Source organism: Euphorbia lathyris, chromosome 4 (assembly GCF_963576675.1).
Source record: "Euphorbia lathyris chromosome 4, ddEupLath1.1, whole genome shotgun sequence".
NCBI classification, from domain to species: domain Eukaryota; kingdom Viridiplantae; phylum Streptophyta; class Magnoliopsida; order Malpighiales; family Euphorbiaceae; genus Euphorbia; species Euphorbia lathyris.
Genome location: NC_088913.1, coordinates 9,047,901 through 9,068,438, shown reverse-complemented (window position 1 = coordinate 9,068,438; position 20,538 = coordinate 9,047,901). Strand labels below are relative to the sequence as shown.

The 20,538-nt window shown below is 36.2% G+C and overlaps 2 long non-coding RNA genes across 2 annotated transcripts; both read right to left on the bottom strand.

The window, feature by feature from the left end:
• Positions 1 to 1,014: 1,014 nt before the first annotated feature.
• On the bottom strand, positions 1,015 to 2,515 carry LOC136225964 (uncharacterized). The gene is made up of 3 exons (XR_010687401.1): positions 2,494 to 2,515; positions 2,318 to 2,397; positions 1,015 to 1,265 (listed from the first exon to the last, which is right to left on the bottom strand). It is a non-coding gene; the product is annotated as an uncharacterized lncRNA (long non-coding RNA).
• Positions 2,516 to 14,902: 12,387 nt separating this feature from the next.
• On the bottom strand, positions 14,903 to 17,106 carry LOC136227376 (uncharacterized). The gene is made up of 4 exons (XR_010688036.1): positions 16,953 to 17,106; positions 16,746 to 16,870; positions 16,421 to 16,618; positions 14,903 to 16,008 (listed from the first exon to the last, which is right to left on the bottom strand). It is a non-coding gene; the product is annotated as an uncharacterized lncRNA (long non-coding RNA).
• Positions 17,107 to 20,538: the final 3,432 nt, after the last annotated feature.

The window sequence follows — 20,538 nt, the reverse complement described above, 5'->3', positions numbered from 1 at the left end:
ATCACGAGTTCTTGTGTAATATTGCAAATCAATTTGAAAGGAATTTGTCCACTGCAGAAATTAGAAACAGAGTGTATAGTTATACAGTAAAATTTGCCATCAATTAACTTTCTCTTCCCAATTCAACTTAATTGTATTTTTTTGCTCTTATTTAGATGGATTACACAAACAAAAATGCATGGAGACACAAACTTATCACCAACTTAGAAAAGGCTTTTAAAGTTAATAAACTAGAGTACATCACCAAGGGAAATATTATATTCTATGATTTTTGAAGAGAAATTCACCACCTAAACAAGCAAAAAAGCATTTATTGAAAAAGCATTTTCGAATTTCAACATTAAATCTCAACTAGTGAACTCAACTTTAACTAGGAATTGAAATTGCCAAAAGCAGAATTGTAACATTAATCTCAACTAATAAACTATACTAGAACTAGGCTTAAAATAATAGTTCATCATATGCTCAACCTAATTGCATTAATCAACAAAATTTCTCAAATATTCCAATCAATCAATTCAATAACTCAAATTGCCGAATCAGAATTCTAACCTTAAATAACAATAATTCACACCAATCACTAAGTTCGAATATCCAATGGCAAACTAAATTAATTGAAGCGTAACGAATTGCAAAAAGATATTCACTGCTAGAATCTGCAGGACAACCATTCTTACTGCTATTAACTTGTAAATCCTTCTTCAATTAAGTGGATACAGACACTGCACACTAGGCATTTAAGTATTAATTAGACACCTAATAATGATGATTGAATTTACAATAAAAACTTGGATTAAAGACTCAATTTCTCAGATGAAACTACCTTAGCTTGTGGAAATATTCCAAATGATGAAGAATGCCGTAGAAAGAAGAACATAACAAGTGATATACTAAAAAATTTTGTGCATCAAAAGTAAAACCTAAAATTTCAATAACACCAACTAACAGACTAAAAATAGAAAAACAAGTGTATCAAATATTTCTATTGGAAAAACAGAGAATCCAGTACTAAAAGAAGTTAAATTCAGCAGAAGATTATAATAATTTCATGTACATTATCTATATAATAATATTTGAAGCATTTAAGAGCTATAAAATGTAATCCAAGTACCTTAGCTTTAGACAACTTAGACCAAGAGAGAAAAAAGCGTGGACAAAGGTGCAGCAATCAAAGTTAGAGCTAAGGATCCAATAAAGAGACCAGGTGGGTTCGATAATCCAAGTGAGATCGGGCCCTCGTCTCTCACGAAATACGCTCTCAAAATCTGCTAAAGAGAAATTTAGAAAATTAGTCACAACTCGAATTCAAATATCCAAAAAGAATTAGAGAAAGTCAAACATTAACAGCAATTACGAAGAATAAACGAGAGGAAGAGTGAAGTAGAGCCGGGACTTTGAACTATTCTTTAGGAGGAACCACTTGACAGCTACATCGAATCAATTGAGTTCTCTATTATTTAAATGACACGTATACACCAGTTTCATGGAGAAAAACAGAGGATCGTCTATCTAAGGACAAGACTTGCCAATTCAAAATCGTTAATATGCCTTACACTTCTTCAAACAAGAACTAAAGTTACACATGGACTATTGAGCATGGTGTGCCTTCTGCTACGTACTTCGTATGTGTCTATGCTTTCAACTTTGATAAACATGAGGTTGCTTATGGTCAGAATACATATACTCATGAAACAGAAAAACTCTTGGAGGTCAAGGCCATCACCGGCCGTCATGTCTCCGTTGATATTGCCTCTGTTTGCTTCAGTGCTTTCTCTGTCATACCCTTGTTTGTGTTTTTCTTTATTGAGAAAAGAAAGGCCAGGCTCAGTGAAAGCAAGTGAAATCAAGAGGAAAGGACTATGTGCACCCATTTGACACACTAGTATGGTTTGCTTCTCATTCATTTTACAGTGTCTATATTAGGAATTTTCTATGCCAAACTTAGTATTCAAGTATGAAATGGTACTATACTCTTCCTAGTTTTATTCAAATAATAATTCTTCTAATTAGTGAAATAAAAGGCAAGTTATAAGAGTGAAGAATAAAAGTGCTTAAAATTACTGTCTTTCTCCTCATATACAAATTAAAATAAATTTCACTATATCAATAGAAGTATATCCAATCAGGACAAGGGAATTGATATTAATTTGGGGGAAATTATTAATTCTTCTCAATTCTCATCATTGGAAAAGTTTAATTCATCATACTGAGTCATTACAAGACACAGACAAGATTGAAATTCAGTCCTAATGCCTATCTGTGCAATTGAAATTCATGAAAGCTTTTACAAAGTAAAACATATTTCAGAGAAACCCACCCATATAACGATGCTTCTCTTTGTACTGCACAAGAGGGTTCAAGTAATTAATTCAAAGCCCCAAAATTGAAAGATTGTATCTGTAAAATTGTTCAAACAAACATATTGTTAGCAAAAGTCTAACAAAGTCGAACAAAAAAAAAAGGAAAGCAAGCATAGGAAAAACAGAACCACACAAATTAGGTTTTCCAGTAGATCTGCAAATAAACACATAAGGAGATATGAATAACGACATTTACACTATGAATATTCAATAAGAATATTGAATGAGGTAAAGTCTCAATAACTTTGATTTCTCATTAAAGGAATACATAGGTACTAATTACATATTTAATCTATTGCTAGGTGTGCTCAACAAGTAAAAAGTACTACAAGGACAAAGACAAATGTTTCAATCCTAGCCGTTGATCAATAAGCCTTGTGATGGATGGCTGTGATTGATTCGGGCTTAGGTTCACATGAGGTGTGGTGCATTCTATTAGCATGGGCTGCTTATAGAATACTCTTGTGGGAAAAGGTCTGAAATACCCTTGGAATACCAAAGGGTTACGTAAAGACTTAAAACCTTCTTTAATTATTTGTACTTGATAGGATTCTTTCTTTTGGACTCTTCAGTTTCTTCTTCTTCTTGCTTTCGTCTTCTTCATTTGCAAAATCTGTAGATTTTGCCCTGTATTAGCCTCCCTCAAACTAGGCGTGCGAAAGCTGGACTGGTGCTGTAAGGATTTCGCAAGCCAAGTTTGGAAATGAGGAAGCGTAGATGAGGCGAGTGTTGAGGTTTTGTAAACAAATCGGCGAGTTGCAGAGCCGAGGGAATGGGCATCAAGCGGATGAGGCCGGACTGGACGCGTTCACGGATCACATGACAGTCAATGTCGATGTGTTTGGTCCGTTCATGGAAGACGAGGTTCTGAGCAATATGCATGGCGGAGGTGTTGTCGCAGAAGAGGAGAGAAGAAGCCATCGGAGGGAGTTTGAGATCGCGGAGGAGATTGATGATCCAGTGGAGTTCACAAGATGCGGAGGCCATAGCTCGGTATTCAGCCTCGAAAGAAGAACGGGAGACGGTGCTCTGTTTCTTAGAACGCCATGACACGACGGCGGAGCCGAGGAAGACGAGGTAGCCGGTAATGGATTTACGAGTGACGGGGCAAGTAGCTCAGTCGGAGTCCGAGAAGGCCTGTAGAGTGAGATCTGTGCATGCAGGGAAGAAGAGACCCAAACCGATCGTCCCTTTAAGGTAACGCAGGACCCTGTGAACTTTATGCATGTCATCCGTAGTGGGTTGGGTAAGGGATTGGGAAAGATGATTTACTATGTAGGAAATATCAGGGCAAGTATGTGTGAGGTAGAGTAGTTTTCCGATTATCTGCCGGTATAAAGTGATATTGTTAATAGGGGTGGGGGGTACGGTGGGTTTTTGGTGAGGTAAGGCTGGGGAAGAGGCAGGTTTGCTGTCTAGAAATTGTGTGTCTTGAAGTAGTTCTAAGACGTACTTCCTTTGTGACATGTGCAGGCCTTCTTTGGTTCGGGAGAACTCAAAACCCAAGAAGAAATGCAGAGCACCAAGATCTTTGATACTAAAAGAGTTGTCGAGGTGCTGTTTAGCAAGGGAGATGATCAAGAAATCGTCTCCGGCAAGGATGACATCATCTACATAGATGAGCAGGACGGTGGTGTGGGAGTCTCGGATGAGAACAAAGAGGGAAGGGTCTGCCGCGGATGGGAGAAACCCCATTTGTTGGACTGTACTGGTGAGCTTGGCGTTCCATTGACGGCCAGCCTGTCGAAGTCCATAGAGAGATTTGCGGAGCTTGCAAACAAACGGAGGACTGGACTTGGGGAGCCCCGGAGGCAGAGACATGTAGACATCTTCATGAAGGTCACCGTGCAGGTAAGCATTATTGATGTCGAGTTGGTGGATATGCCAATTTTTGGCAATGGCTAGAGTTAACAAGATTCTGATAGTGGTGAACTTTGCAACAGGTGCAAAGGTGGCGGTGAAGTCGACCCCTTCCTGCTGTGCATATCCCTTTGCAATGAGCCGAGCTTTGAAACGAGCAATGCTACCGTCAGCCTTATGCTTGAGCTTGTACACCCATCGGCACCCAATAGGTCGTTTGCCTGTAGGTAAGGGGACTAAGTCCCATGTGTGGTTTGCTTCGAGGGCTAATAGCTCGGTATTCATGGCTTGTGTCCAATTGGGGTCTGACTGGGCTTCTTTATATGATGCAGGTTCTCGGTGACAGGCTACATTGATGAGGAAGGCTTGTTTTGTGGGTGAAAAGTTGGAGTAGGAAAGGTGTTTAGACAGGGAGTGAGGCGAGTTGGTGAGGCAGGGCAAAGTGGATCCTGCTGCTAAGGCTAAATGATAGTCTTGGAGGTAAGTAGGTATCCTTTTGGTTCTGATGGGTCTTCCTGGTGTTGATGTGGTTGTGGGTATTGGGTCTTCATTATCACTGTCAGTGCCAGCCTGTGTTGCATCCACATTTTGCATGTCATGTTGTATGTCTGGTATGCTATCTTGTGTTGCAATTGTCTGTGTGTTGAGTTGAGGGTCTTCATCATCGTCAATAAGTGATGAATGCAAAATATCTAGATTATCTTCAGTGCAGAATGCGTTTGCCTGTATTACTTGATAGGATTGAAACATTTGTCTTTGTCTGAAAAGGGAAAATGTTGTTCAAAGAAAGTAACATTCCTGGAAAAGAAAACCACGTTAGTAGTTAAGTTCAAAAGTTTGTATCCTTTGATGCCATGTGAATACCCTAAGAAAACGCATTTCACAGCCCTGTCTGTGAATTTTGTTTTATTTCTGTCAAGGGTGGTAGCATAAGCTAAGCACCCGAAAACTTTGAGGTTTTCAAGGATGCTAGCCTCCCCGTAGAGGCGTTCATAGGGCGTTTGTTTTTGTACTGGTGTTGAGGGAAGCCTGTTTATTAAGTACACTGCATGACTGTCTGCTTCAGGCCAGTAGAGTCTAGGCATTGAGCTTTGAAACATGATGGCACGAGTGGTGTTCATGATATCTAAGTGCTTGCGTTCGACTCTACCATTTTGCTGTGGTGTCTCCGGGCACGAGGTCTGGTGTATGATCCTATTGGTTGCATAGAATTGTCTCATGAGAAATTCAGGGCCGTTGTCTGAGCGTATAATCTTAACTTGCTTATTGAATTGTTTGTTGACGTAGCTGCAAAAATGCTGTAATGTGGTGCTTGTGTCAGCCTTGGTATCCATTAATGAAATCCAAGTATACCTGCTATAGTCGTCAAGGATAGTTAGGAAATAGTGTTTATTTGAGTATGATTCCCTAACCGGTCCCCAAATGTCAACATGAATGAGATCAAAAACACCGTTAGCTATGCTATTACTTAGTGGAAAAGACGCCTTTTTCTGTTTAGCTCGTTGACAAATGTCACAAGGTGCATTTTTGATTGAATGGAAATCATTACAGGATAGATGTAGGCCCTTTAAACGCTCATAAGAGGGGTGCCCAAAACGCAAATGCCATACATTGGCTTTAACAGAAAAAACAGAGTGTTCATCAACTATGCTAGGGATAGGATGTTCTAAGTAATAGAGGCCATCATGCTCCTTAGCCCAGCCAATCCTCTTCCATTTTTGAATATCCTGTATCATACATGTGGACCCAGTTATAAGCATACACATTTGACTAGTGGCAAGCAATTTACTAGTGGATATCAAGTTGTAGTCGAAATTAGGGATGCACAGTGCGTGATGTAAAACAAGCTCAGGACTCAACACTACGGTGCCCACGTATTCAGCCTTAACTCTGTCTCCATTATTCACCCAACAATTGTCAATCTTGGAGTGTGTCATATAGAACTTAACATTGCATACTATGTGGTCTGTGGCTCCGGTGTCTATTATCCAGTAAGGGCGTGTAAACTTACTAGGTAAAGTGTTGAGAGTCATACCAGAGTGCTCTGCCTTGGCAAAGGTATTGACTGCTGCTGGTGGCTGTGGACTTGCCTGAGCCGTTTGGTGGTAATAATGCCATCAATGTCTGATACTGGTCTTTGGTCAAGGAGAAGGATTCTAAGCTGGTCTGTCTGTTATCTTCGTCGCCCGAGTCACCATGCTCTCTGTGTTGGTTGGTTGTTGAGTTTGCCTTAGGCTGTGTGATTCTGGAATTACTTCCTTTGCTTCGGTTGCCATAACTTGGGGGGTACCCATGTTTTTTGAAACAAATATCTTCAGTATGACCTGTATTGCCGCAGAAAGTACACAGTGATGAATTTTTGTTGTTATTTTTGCGATTTCCATACCTTGCATTGTTGCGATTGTTGTTTTGTCTGCCTTGAGTATTTGTGAATCCCGCGAATGGAGTACTCTCACTTCCCTCTTCGTGTTTGACAGGCGCAAGGCCTATCTGTCGTTCGTGTTGGATGGACAAAGCATAGACTTTGTTAAGCGAAGGGAGTGGCTCCATGAGGAGGATTTGAGAACAGATAGTGGAGTATGATTCGTTCAGTCCTTGCAGGAAAGTGATCACCTGGTCTGCATCTTGTTGGTCACGCAAGATTTTGAATGCACCGCAGCTGCAAACGGCACGATAGGTACATTGAGGCATAGGCCGCAAGTTGAGAAGTTCATCATAGAGTATTTTTAGATTTGTGTAGTAGTCCGTAACGTTGCCGTTTCCTAGTTTCAGGCTGTGGATCTCACGTCGGAGTTCCAGGATTCGCAATGAATCCGCTTGAGCGAAGCGTTCCTTAAAATCTGCCCAGATCTGATCCGCCTTGTCCAACCACATGATGCTGCGGGCTATGGAGGGAGAGATGGCATGGTGTATCCAAGATATGACCATATTGTTGCATCTCTCCCACTGATTGTACATGGTGTCGTCTAAAGCAAGGGCCTTGATGGTTCCATCAATGAAGGCGAACTTGTTCTTCGACATGAGTGCTACCTTGACGGCCCGTGACCATTGGTGGTAGTTAGGGCCAGTGAGAACTTGCGAGACAAGGGAGAGGGCAGGAGTCTCATTTGGGGGCAAGTGATAAGGGCTACTAGAGGTGATGATGGGGGCAGCCATTAAAGCTTACTTGAAGCAGAATTTCAGAGTTGCTCTGATACCATATGAATATTCAATAAGAATATTGAATGAGGTAAAGTCTCAATAACTTTGATTTCTCATTAAAGGAATACATAGGTACTAATTACATATTTAATCTATTGCTAGGTGTGCTCAACAAGTAAAAAGTACTACAAGGACAAAGACAAATGTTTCAATCCTAACCGTTGATCAATAAGCCTTGTGATGGATGGCTGTGATTGATTCGGGCTTAGGTTCACATGAGGTGTGGTGCATTCTATTAGCATGGGCTGCTTCTAGAATACTCTTGTGGGAAAAGGTCTGAAATACCCTTGGAATACCAAAGGGTTACGTAAAGACTTAAAACCTTCTTTAATTATTTGTACTTGATAGGATTCTTTCTTTTGGACTCTTCAGTTTCTTCTTCTTCTTGCTTTCGTCTTCTTCATTTGCAAAATCTGTAGATTTTGCCCTGTATTATACACAAATAAACAATGAAATAGCCTAACTTCTACTTAATTTGCAAACTAGAGAAACTCTGATTTTGAGGAAAAGAGTACCCAGGGCAACAATCTCAAACAAAATGGAGCTTACCGATTCCTGTTCCAGTCGATTGTGGGGTTTGTCAAATTGACCGAAATATGAAAATAGTGGTGGACGAGGATGGTTCCTAGAGCTAATCGGTATAAGAGAATGATTTCCAGAGCTAATGAAAGAGAGAGGCGAGAGAGAGGGAGAGAGCGGTAGTTTCGTGGAGCACAGAGGTGGACTGCAGTTAGGTTTTGTTTGGGTGGGAATGTATCCCGCTCAAAAAGTTAGCACCTATAATGAGCGTAACATTAGAAAATTGAGTAAAGTTAAGTTTTTTAAGACTAATAGTTACCAGTTTTTATTTCCACCCATTAAAAGTATAAAAAGCATGCTTTTAATGAGCGATTTTCTCCCCACTCATTATTTTTTCCTCACTATTGTTTGTTTTTCTTGTAGTGCAGAAATCAAAGTGTCAATAATCATATATGCTTTCCTTTCTGTCTACTCAACTTCTAATCTACTTTCTTTCAGACTTCTAGTTGAAATTGCAATGACATACTAAATTGGAATAACAACATTAAAGACAGAATTTTACTTGTTGCTACATAGTAATGGGAACAGAACAAGAAATCAGACTTATATAGTTAGTTGTATACAAGGTTTTCTTAAGAGTGTAATATTTTTAAAATAATATCTAAAGTACATTTGATTTAATCATTCAGTACCAAATTAAAAATGAATGCTCACCTACAAACCATTTAAACATTTTACATAGAATACTAATTGAAAAAATGACATGAAGAAAAAGTTTAACAATCAACATCCAAACAGTCATTAAAACATTAACATCATTACCAAATGTCAACAAAATCAAGTCCAATTTAGTTTATAAAAGCAAGTTACTAATGAACCACAAAAACCTCTAAAATCTTCAATATTTACTTTCTGAGTATAACCTCAATAATGGTATTTTTAGAACATCTTCGCAACCTCATCAATCGTTTTTCTAATGCTTTGAGCTCAAAAGTGGTTACATGATCTTCAAATTCTAACACCATCTTCTCTAACACTTTTGCGTTCTTGAGTAGAAATTCAACAAAGATTAACAAATCCTTATCTGGACAACCAGTGATCTTTATAGTCTTTAGATGTGATGACAAACAATAAAAGACATTCCTATTGAAATTCCACTAGTTGTCTCCAAAATTGGTCAGCTGAAGGAAATTACAATATTCCTAGAGATAAAAGAGAAGAAAAGGTTAGGACAAGGTACTTAATATATGGAAAACTAGTGACATTTTCTATCGTTACATTTTCTTTATAAACATAAAATTGAGGAAACTTATAGAATGGTTAAACCATTTATTCCACAATGATTATTGAATTAAATTTGACATTTAGAAGGTTCAAAAAATTACCGGATTATAGTGTGATACATTAATAACTAATTCTCAAGCACATGTGAACTACTAAGTACACATGCAATTCCAAATTTGGCATTCATCATAGTAGGATAATCCAAAATCAAGCTTTTGATGTTTAACACCGATAAAAAAAGATCTCTCATGTAAGCTAAACTTGATAGAACCTGAAAGCATAATGTGGAAAAGAAAATTCAGAAAAAAATATATTGCAATAATTCATTTTAAAAAAAGGATGCAATGTTTTTTTATTCTTTATAAAAGTTAGCTTGATAAAGTATCTCCCAAGCTCTAGCTCTTTGATATGTTGAAGCTGATGAAGGATGTCTTTAATCCAAGTTTTAAGCTCCAGATCGTGAAACCCCGGATCATAAAAATCAATAGTAGCATAAAGTGAAGATGACAAATTCAGTAATTTAGCATTTCTAACTCGTCCCAAACTACAAAGAATAATCAGTTTTTCAAGCTTTGGACATGAAATTACAACATCAGAAAAGTGTCCTATAACCAATCTTTTCAAAGATTCAGAAGCAATAACCAGCCATGAAATCCCATCACAGTTGATTAAAGATTTGGAAACAATAATCAGCTTATCAGACTCAGAAAAACTTTCAATCAATTCTAAGGATTTGAGCAACGGACTACCAGAAAGAATATGTTCCATTGCTTGATCAGGCAACTTACAAGAAACCATAGCCAATTCTGTGGGGCATTCCCAATTTACCATTCAATTAGGCATAAAAGTACAATTCCGGGTTGTTAATTTAACAAGTGAAGCATTGTTGAAAAGGAATTCCCGCAATTCACTTAAAGTCGAGTGTATTTCTCTTCACCAGACTGAAAACCCAATTGGTACAATGGTCCCAGTCCACATGGAACACAAACCTCTAGCAGATTTAAAAAAAACATTAGCCAAGTTGGTGAGCATACATCGAAGTCTAAAGTAACTAGAACACAATGTCTCACGCATTGTCAATTTTTGATACACTCACCATAAACCGATCAAATTCTGTACTGCAGATAGCCATTACCTGATCTAATTCTAAAGGTTACTTGTTCCTGCCTCTAAATAAAAGAAATAGCAATGCTTTTAATCTAATGGAATTTAATATAGCAAGCAATAGAAAAAAAAATCAAGTGACTAATGAATGCAATGACCAGAAACATGCTTAAAACCAATGAACATATCCGATAAATTAATTCCTTCCCTTAAGGAAACCATATTTAAAACCCGGCAGCAAATGAATAGTTCAGAATTTTGAAGACAAAACTATTTACTGTAATGAAATTTCATAAATATAAGAAGAGTATTAACATTTTAGTCACATCTGTTTCCAAAAAGACTTATAAAAGGTCTCCCGATGATGGCATTGTAGGTAAGTGGGATGTCCACCACTACCCACTCGGCAATGCACTCCACCTCGTTGCCGTTGCGGGCCAAGATTGTTGGGAGGGAAATGATCCCTTTGACCGGGACCTCGATATCGGACCGCCTCACCATAGGAAAGGTTCCCGCTCATAGGGCACTGCTGACGCCCTTCATTAGTGCTGTCGAGGTGATCAGATTTACCGAGCTTCAGGTAACTCTCCATTCATAATTGATAGACATCATCCTTCTTCTACCCGGACTATTTACTTTCTTTACCCTGTATTTATGCGACGAAAAACACTTGCTCTTCTGTGTTGCACCTCAGTTTCGAACTTGAAGGACTTGCCGAACTTTGAAGCATACTTGCTTGGTTTTTGTCCAACAGTGCATGAAAAGATCTCACGAGCTGAAGAACATGGCAAACTTAAGCTGATTTCGATATGATTTCAAACATGTCTTCATCGGATCTGCTACAAGCCTTTGCTGCATATTCATTGGTTAAGTTAGACCTATGGACTGATAGTGATAGCAAAAAGAAAAACCGTAGACAATACCAAATGTCACGGAGCCACCATGTGGTGCTTACTTGTCTTCCCCGAAGTAAGCCAGGCAGGAGGATTAGATCACTCTATTTGGATATGCTGCCGAACTCATAGAGCTTGCCACAGTTAGAGAAGATAATAAGAGCAACATCAGAATCACAAAGCACAGAAAGCTCATAAGCTTCTCCTGTGGTCTTGTTCACCTGGAGCACTGAATTAGGAGACACATGGAAAAAGGCAAAACTTAAGCGAATCTGTGGAAGATACTGAGTGAGTGAGCTTGGGTATGAAAGTCCAAGTTCATCTCACTAGGATGATAAATTGGAGCTTTCTCTTGATTCTTTCAAGCACAAATCTGTTTATTTAGAGACAGAATATCATGTTTTAATCTTCCCCATACTGTTGAAGAAGAAAGATGATTTTGTATAGGTTCATGACTATCAGATGGTCCTTCATAGACGAGATCGGATGCTGGTCGAATCTTGTTCCGAACAACGCCCTCAAAGCACCACAAACCACTGGTCGAGTATGTAACACTAATCGGAATCAACAGCAGCGATGACATTTCCACCGATGCACGGTTGAATATGTAACCCCAATCGTGGGATATCAATGCCTTCACGACCTAACGGCGGAGAAGAGCCGCCCCTCAAAACCCCAAATTCATCTTATGCTTATGTAGTAGGTGTATCAGATCTTGAATTGGTAATTTGGTAAGAGTATTATCAGATAAGAACAGTCACACGTCAGCTTAGTCTGTCAATTTTATAAATTTTTGGGTAATTTGGGGGCAGAATCAATCTAATCTAAAACTCCACGTACAAAATAACACTAATATAGGGATAACGGAACTAAAATACGTCATTGATATTACTTATCGTGTCAATTATAAGTAGATGAAGAAATTATAACTTAACGGAGTAATAGAAATAACGTGTCTAATCCGTTATTGAGGTCTAAATTTATACCAGTTTTTAAACGTTAAAACTATATTGATGTTACCTAAAGTCTAAATTAATACTTCTCTAAAAACAATATATACCTATTTTGTTACCTTATATCTAAATTTTTGTTTTTTTTTAATTTTTCAAATTTTTAATTATATTCACACATGAACGGATTTCACCTAAGAGGTTACTCATGCTTTTTATTAAGACAATAGAACCGATTTCACCTAAGAGGTTACTCATGCTTTTTATTAAGACAATAGTTTAAGATTTTTTTTTTTTTAATAATTTGAATACTTTATATTATTGCAAAAATTTATTAATTGCAATGTTAAAAGTTTCATAAATTACTAGAAAATCCACGTATTAAGTGGGCTATATAATACCGTCTATTATTGTTATAAGTAAATAATTAATTATTATAAACAAGAAAAGCAGAATGGACACTTTTTTGTCTCGTATGTATTCCGCATGTCTATATCTCTCAGAATATCAGACACGTACATCAACTTCTAAACTCGTATATTAACCTCTTAAAAGTGTCAGTACATTATAGGAATATACATATATATAGTTATAGCAAATGACAAGTAATTAAAAGGCACTCATAAATTCAACATTATTACAATACAATAAGACATAGGAAGTAAATGTTATCAATAATCACTAATATATATAAGCATGGAAATAAGAGTACGATATTATTATTCGTATGAGATGCTACTAAAATAATTTGCTGAAATGATCTCTTTGCTATGTCGTGTCATTTATCATTACAATAAAATTATAGGTCCGTCGCTGAATCTGCATAGGAGGGACGTCTTTATATTGGTATTAATTGATCTAGGATTTTAAATTAGTTTTTATTTAAAACTAAAAAAATTAATGCAGTTATAAACTTGTATTTAAAAAAAAATCAGATTATGATCTCTCCATATTAATAAAAACTGGACATCAATTAGTAAATCCAAATTCCGTAATTTATTTTAGATTCTTTCCAAGTTCACCTCGTCATGAAGCTTCCAATTGTCTATACTTTTTTTTTAAGAAACTCTATCAGATTTGTTTTTTTTTTTTTAAAAAACTATTAGATTCTGATTTACAGAGACGATTTAGGAGAGACGCATCAAAATCTTCCATTTTCAAGCACTTAATCGCTAAAACCTGTTAAGGGATGTGATTTTCAAATTTAGTTTTTCATTTTTCAGTTATCATGCTTTATATCGTAAAGAGCATAAAATCTATTAAAACTATTTCATGATTATTAAATTCAAGAAAACTTTTTCTTAGATACACTTCTACTTTCTGTTGTTGCTTGTCACATTCAATAAAAAAACTTAAGCAAGTTGATCTCATATGCAAAACTCTACTTAATCATAAATCTGTAAAATTGAAAATTAATTATATTTCTTTTATTAATTTTCTATATCAAAATATTGCAAAACTGAATTTCAGACCATTATAATGTTTAACTTTTGATGTCACTAGTTGAACGTGATTAATATTTATTAGGACCCTCATTAAATACTTCGCTCTTAAAATTTGATTTCACTAAACCCTTTAACTTTGGAGGTGATTAATATTTCATTTAATACTTCGCCCTTAAAATCCAAAATCTCTGGAAGTTATTATTACTCCAACAAACAGAATTGATATGCTAACCAAAATTAAAAATGTTGCGCATTCTGCGTGAGGTATGCTAATTGATCTCGAGAGATGCAACTGCATGATGTATGCTAATTGATCTCGAGAGGTAGCGATTGCAATGGTATCAGCTAATTTCCGAAATATATCACAGCAGGTCTTTTGGCCTTCTGCTGCTAAGGATGATCCCTCTAACCCATCATCAAAAAACACAATAAATAATTAAATAATCACCTAACAAGATTCGATGAAATCATATTTCAATTTTTCTTTCCAGATATGCTCTAATTTGGAAAGGTAAAAATAAAAATAGATCATAGATTTCAATTTTTCTTTCCAGATATGCTCTAATTTGGAAAGGTAAGAATAAAAATAGATCATAATAACTAAAACATCGCAATTTCATAACAAACTGCGATTTGGCAATCGAACAAGGGGGGGCTAGCCGGAACAAAACATGTTCTTCTTCTTGATTACAGATAGGGAAAATAACCTCAACAGGGACCATGTCAAATTCTCAAAGCTGTTAAAGTGGGTTACTGCCAGAAAAATTCAAATTATCCCTACATCTCATGTAACCATAAATGTCCAATTCTTCTACAATGATTCCCTTTCATTTAAACTGTGTTTGTATGATAATTTGAAGGACTTAATTGTTTAATATGAAAGATTTCAGGACAATATTGTTACTTAATGCATGATTTAGGGACAACAAGTGAAAATTACCCCTGCAGTGGCTTGTGACAACAAGCAGCAGAAACACCTGAAACTACTTGGATATCACAACTAACACCACCAGAATAGATAGCATCACTGCAATGCAAGCTTTCAGAGTTCATTACTGATTATTCTAAATTCGGAATGGAAACGAAAACTGGACAGGCATGGTATAATATTACGATGGACGGACTGTTGAAAGTAACTGATGAACCTAAATTACTGAAAAAAAAAACAGCAGTCTATTTTCATGACCGAGGCTCACTGAATGGTACTGAATTAAAATAATATAATAATATAATCCTTTAAACATAGAATTAATTAAAATAAAAAGTTTATAAAAATAATAACGGTTCTAATAATAATAATAATAAATAATTATAATAAGTAATGATAAATTACTGAACTGAACTAATTACAGAACTGAATGCGGCTACTGAACTCAAATTAAGACTGAACTGAAATTAAGTGACAAAGAACAGAACCTTCATTGCTACAAAACTATCTATTCAGCTTGCAGAATGTCAATCTGCCCAATAAGAAGGTGTTTGGATTGCTGGCTGCTGATCCTGAGAAGAAAACATAGAGTTTAACCTCAGTTCAGTAGAAACAAAGTTATCTGATGTTGCTGCAGAGTTGACGATTTTGAGTCTCTCTGTCTTCCACTTTTGTGCCAAAAAGTGCCAAAAGATTTGCAGTTTTAAGCTCTGAAAAATGTAAAGACGAGTCTTTCAGACTTTCTTCCCAATTATCCTGCCCGAACTAAAGAACACCAACCCAGAGAGAATCAAGCTCTTACTCTAACCAGAAGCTTATCAAATGAGTTGAAAATCAGCAACTTGAGAACATGAAAATATTTGCGAATTCAAACATCATTTAGTTATATCAATCCAAGAGCAATAAGAAAGAAAGAGCACAAGCATTTGAAAGTGCTAACAATGAGCACCTGTAAATATACAAAACAATCATACTTCATGCTTCTACCGAGAAAAACAAATGCAATATTTTGCATTTTTAACTGCTGCCAGTTTATTCAGTAAGATCTAATGCATGCCAAATGATGATGCATAGCATATGCTATAACGAAACAAGTTGACCATATAAAGCTTAAACCAAATCATTTCTGATCCAGAAATGCATCCATCAATCAACAACACTTATTCAACATAAAAGAAAAAAAGAAGCAGTTCATAGTTGTCTTATTTGAGGCATGGAGATAATAAGCTCAAAGTCGAAAATCGAGATCACGCATACTATTATCATTCATGGATGATTGTTGACGGTTCCACAGAAGTGTGTTGAGCATTTGTTTCTGCTTCATAGTCTTCGGAAAAGGCTCCTCCATGGAAGTTCACTAATGATGCAAGTTGTGATTGCTGTTGCATTGGTGTAATCAGCCTGTCTACCGATGGGTTCAAGGCTGGAAGGTAAGCTTCGATTTGGTAGTTTCCATCCCATTGGCTGCATAGAAATTAAAAAATTATACGTTTTATTAAACAACTTGGCTGTTTAAAATTGGAACTCGGTGGTTAAGATACAAACTTTTGAAGCCCTATAGTTTAGTGCTCAAGAAGCTAAAATGTCCTATAAATTGCAGGGCAAACTTGAAATTTTGTCATTCACAATGGAAGGAAAACAGGTAGGAAAATAAGAAGTAAAAGAGCAAGTATAATAGTTATCTTTTTGGTTCTTAATTGTTTCTTGTAGACTTCAACTACCAATGTTGGGGATCTCATTCAAAGAACTTCAACTACTCATGCTTCCTCTATTTCGTAGAACAAATTGAATTTCTACTATACTGACAATTCAAAATACTATGATTTTTCACAATAAAAAAAATGCTAATCATAAATAGAATCCTTAGTCCCCTTACCTCTTTAATATCAGAGCTTTGTTCAGCCAGTAAAAGACCCCACAAATAAAAGGGTGGTGCACCGGACCCGTCCGGGGAGGGGTGTGTGGTGGGTGTATTGGAGACAAACCTTCCCTCCTAAGACTCAGACTCGAACCCGTGACACAACAACAACAACAACGTTTATTGTGCCAAGGCTCGAAAAGACCCCACGAATACCTGAAGTAAATCCCATTAATTAAGAACTTCAAAATTCTTACAATTGACAATAATTACTATAAACCTTCAGCTCAATCAGAATCAAAACACAAAGTGCCAAAGAAAAACTTAGAGGGATTCCTTCAACCTTTCTAATACACGCCTCCTCCTTAAGAAGGAAAAGGATTGCTTCAAAATCTTTCTGATACACGCCTCCTCATTAAGAAGGAAAATAAGGGTCAAACAGCCAAACTTCATCGCCAGGGTCTATCACTGTGGGAAAGCGAAGAAGTAAAATAAAGTCACAAGTGGAAGCAAACAACAGCGGCAAACTTAATTAAGAAATGAAAATTACCGGCAAATACAGGGGCTGCAAATCGATCAGTGTTTTGTTAATTTTGTATGAGTTCATGACTATCACGGTTTAAGGTTGTAGACGAATCAAAACGTGGTTGAGTTGCAGTATGTTTTAGCAAAGGGAACGCCGATGCCATTTTCACCGATGCACGGCGGCGGAGAAGGCAAACTGCGCTTTCTTTCGATATAAACTTCAATTTATAGGCGTAACCGTTTGTATTTGTATTGCGGCAGGTCTTGGTATCAAGGAGAGAGTGACACATACCTTCTATGTGTCGAACTTATAAAATTTTGTTCTTTTTTAATTCAAAACAGATTTTGATTGTCGGTGTAAGTTAGGGCTTTAAATGAGTGGGTCACCGTAAACGGTTCGGTGTTGGGTTCGATAAAATCTCGATTATATTTAGTTCAATTATAAACGAGTCAAGTTTAAACACGATGAATCTCAGTTTGAAAGCTTTGTGTCTCGATTATAGACCATATAAACAAACCTAACAAGTGTGATTATAATATTTATGAAATGCTTTTAACTAGGATGGGTTCGATTTTTTTTTTTAGGTTTAATACATCATTTGTCTTCTGAATTTGTCCAAAAAACTTGATTGGCCTCATGTATCCTGATAGCCATCTGAACTTGCATTAAATGTTCAGTTAGTCTCCTAAACTTACGTAAAATGTAATTAATTGTTCATTTGCTCGCAAAACAAACAAGTTAAATGCAGAAGATGTATTATATACAACTTGTATTCTCTAATCTAACAACCGTATACTCCGACTTCCATCGTTTTACTTTTTTTTTAAACTTGTGCAATATATTTTCCGCATTTAACTTACTTTTTTTTTGCAACCGAGTGATCCATTGATTATATTTTGCGCAAGTTCAGGGGCTACTCAACATTTAATGCAAGTTTAGAGGGGCTTTCAGGATACTTTGAAAGTTCAGGAGGGCAATCAAACCTTTTAGACAAGTTCAGAGGACAAATAATGTATTAAGCATTTTTTTAATAATAACATTTCTGTAAATAGAAAAATGTAAACTGCGTAATTTTATGTAAAATTTAGTTTTATAAATTTAAAAACTATGTAGTTATGTGTTAAAGAAATTCCAAATCACTATAGTTCATGAACATAATTAATGAATTGTTCGCGTGCGAAGTTTAAACTAAATTAATGAACTGCTCGCGAGCAAAACTCGTTAACAAATTCGTGAATAATTCCCGAACATAATATTGAATTCGAGCTTGTTAATTTTCTGACGAGTTGTTTTGTGTTTTTTTATACCTTTATGACCTTTTTTACTCTCTGTACCCATTTTAGTGTCTTTGTAGATCTTGTAATAATTGATTTCTTACTGTTGTTTTTTTATTGTACTTGCTATGTTTTAATATAAGGAAGTTACAAGTATTTTCATAAAAAAAATAAAAATAAAAAAACATTTATTTAAAAAACTCACAATGTCAATACACACATCTTTGTCTTTTTTCTTTTATATACCATACTTTTGTAACTTGTTACAACTGCTGAAGCTGATCCAGAGTTGCTATTGAAGCCCCTGGGATTGACGCGGCTGCTATTCCTGAAGTCGAGGGTCGGTCTCATCGGGTGCAACAGGTTCCGGCCTGGCACAAGGATTATCTGTTTAATTAATTAGTTATTATATTAAGATTTCTAGTTCTTGTCTAATTAGGATTCATTACTCAGTTCTTGTCTAATTAGGATTTATTATTAAGATTTCTAGTTCTTGTCTATTTAGGAATTACTCAGTTCTTGTCTAATTAGGATTTATTATTTAGTCCTTTTCCAATTAGGATTCAGTCATTGGTTTATTTGTAAAGACTAGCAGTATAAATAGCCTGCTGTTGTTTATTGAAGGTTAAGCAATAATAATATTCTCTATTCTTCTCTAAATTGTCTGGAGCAAGCACTCGCTTGAAGAGTGCGGGTTAGATCACCCGTCTTGATCGTATCATAACTGTTAGAGATCATGCTACAAGTTACATCGAATTGCCAAATCTATTACAACTTCAAATGAAATATTACATGAAACTTAAAGCTAAAACCAAATTAGAGAAGTTAGCTTATTCATGTTTAAGGAAATTAAAATTCATCAAGCTCAAATTTCACTTGTTCACAAGATAAGCTTTAAACATGTTCAAATTTGGATCTTTAATCTTAATAACAAGCCAGCATCAGTCGTTTATAATCCTACCAATATTCCAAACACCCCGAACAGACAATCTAAAGCCCGATCATGAATATGAGCAACACAATTCGTTGTTTTACAAACACAAGAAAGAGAATAACTATGCCGTTTTACGAAACAGCTAGAAATCCATGTTAAGAGCACAAGATTCATAGTCTGCTATTAAATTCCTTGACTGTTTAGTTTAAATGAGTTGGCTGGCTGTTCATAAAATTCAGGAAATGCCATCTAAATGTCTAAGAAGCTTGAATTTGGACTTGTATTCATTCATATTTCTGTAGTTTCGCCCATTGGCCCCGGTACTCTATCAGCTCAAGAGCAACATGAAATTTGGAGCACGAGAGTAAACAAACAAACAAAAATGATAGACATAACAAAAATGATCCTGACACAACTTCGAGTGTATTTCTCTTCGCCAGATTGAAAACCCAATTCTCATGGTACAATGGTTATAGTCCACATGGAACACAAACCTCTAGCAGATTAATAAAACATTAGCCAAGTTGGTGAGCATATATCAAAGTCTAAAGTAACTAGAACACTTTTTAATGTCTCACAAGAATCCCAATTGGCATTTTCATTTTTTTATACACTAACCATAAAAAGGGTGGCCTGGTGCATTACGCGTTCCTGCTAAGCGAGGGTCCGGGAAAAGTCCCACCACAAGGGTGTATTGGGAGCAAGTCTTCCCTTGCCAATTTTTTGGCAAGAGGCCGCTCCTAAAACTCGAACCATAAACCACATACTGATCAAATTCTATACTGCACCCATTGCCATTACCTGATCTAATTCTAACAGTTACTTGTTCCTGCCTCTAAATAAAAGAATTAGCAATGGTTTTAATCTAATGGAATTTAATATAGCAAGCAATAGAAAAAAAAATCGAGTGACTAATGAATCCAATGGTCAGAAACATGCTTAAAACCAATGAACATATCCCATAAATCAATTCCTTCCCTTAAGGAAACCATATTTAAAACCAGGTAGCAAATAAATAGTTCAAAAAAAAAAGTTGGAATTTCCAAGACAGAACTATTTACTATAACAAAATTTCGAGAGCATGCAATTTCACTCGTGATAAATTCCATAAATGTAAGAAGAGTATTCACATTTTAGTCTCATCTCTCTAAAAAGACTTATAAAATACAAAAAAATATCCTACCCCATCAACCTCTCTTACAATATCTCAACTCTGGCTCTCCAATCATAATTAATAAACATCATCCTTGTTCTACCAGGACTATTTACTTTCTTTACGCTGTATTTTATGCAACGAAAAACACTTGCTCGAAAGAGACTTGCTCTTCTGTGTTGCACCTCAGTTTCGAACTTGAAGGACTTGCCCAACTTTGAAGCAATGGCAGTACATCAGCAGTATCAT